A 1,212-nucleotide genomic window follows, 5' to 3' on the forward strand; every position below is an offset into this window, starting at 1 on the left:
ATACTAAATGTTCTTATGGAAAAACGGGTCGTGAATTCACCATTGAGTAGAAGAACATTCGCAGGAACATAGTAGCGAGCAGAGTGGCGCAGCGGAAGCGTGCTGGGCCCATAACCCAGAGGTCGATGGATCGAAACCATCCTCTGCTATGTGTTTTACTACTTTCCTTGAGCTACACTGCTTGCGAACTATTTGCCTTGGAGTATATTCTGACTCTTAGCATCTCATGAGAGTGCTCCCCAGTTTCTTAAGACTGATCATCTGCAAAGAAGCAGGAGCAGACAAGCCTAATCGATTATGCAAACTAACTCCAACTCTAAAATGCTCCTCTTCCACGGTCTTAGAGTTCAACCTACCGGAAAATTCACCTGTCTTGAAGATTCTGCAACTTCCCACAGACAAATCTAATACTCGTTTTCTGCTTCTCAGATGGACACAGGGCTCCACGTTAGAACAATCCTTTCCTCCTGGTATCCAACAAAGGAACAATTAAAATACCGAGTCAAAGGCACCGCCTGCAGTTGAGGTGGCTTTGTGTGCAACTTCATGTAGAAGCTGACAAATTCGACATTGACATTTGGCGCCTCCACCAGCAAAATAATTTTCTAATTTGTTATCTATTATGGTGTTAGATTGATCGTATTATTAGTAAATTAAATACAACTTAATCCAGAAAAGGAAACTACCATACAGATTTGTGGTTCCAAGAAATAAAACTTCAGATTCCAGTACTATCTCTACAGACAAGCATAGAAGCCTTAGTGGTGCAGCAGGTTAAGTACTGGGGTGCCAAAGAGAGCTGCTTTCTGGGGCAGAGATGGGACAGTCCACTTCTGTGCAGATTTACAGTTTTGGAAACAATGGTGCAGTGGTATCCTCTCCTTCAAGGTCGTTTTGAGTTGGAAGAAACTGGACCACAATGGGGTTTGGGTTTGGTTTGGGTTTTTGGTATAGTAGAACTGATAAAGGAAAAAGAGTTTACATAGAAATGGTAAAGAATACAGTACAAATACAAATGCAAGGAGTAAGGGGACCAGTATAATATTCCAGCTGTTAAATGATTCAATTTTTTAGTAGTGATATTGGCAGCTATGCAATCATGAGTCTTAGAATCCATTTTATACATGAGTGATTTGGGCCTCCAAAAATGTTGAAATATGTACCATGGCCCAACCTTTGCCTCTTTTGTCAGTATCTAAACTCACAATGAAA

The 1,212-nt window shown here is 41.0% G+C and overlaps 1 non-coding gene across 1 annotated transcript; it reads left to right on the forward strand.

The window, feature by feature from the left end:
• Positions 1 to 77: 77 nt before the first annotated feature.
• On the forward strand, positions 78 to 149 carry TRNAM-CAU. The gene has a single exon. It is a non-coding gene; the product is annotated as a tRNA-Met (tRNA).
• Positions 150 to 1,212: the final 1,063 nt, after the last annotated feature.

This window comes from Echinops telfairi, unplaced genomic scaffold (assembly GCF_000313985.2).
Source record: "Echinops telfairi isolate 266 unplaced genomic scaffold, ASM31398v2 ScPeMD7_140;HRSCAF=443, whole genome shotgun sequence".
Taxonomy (NCBI): Eukaryota; Metazoa; Chordata; class Mammalia; order Afrosoricida; family Tenrecidae; genus Echinops; species Echinops telfairi.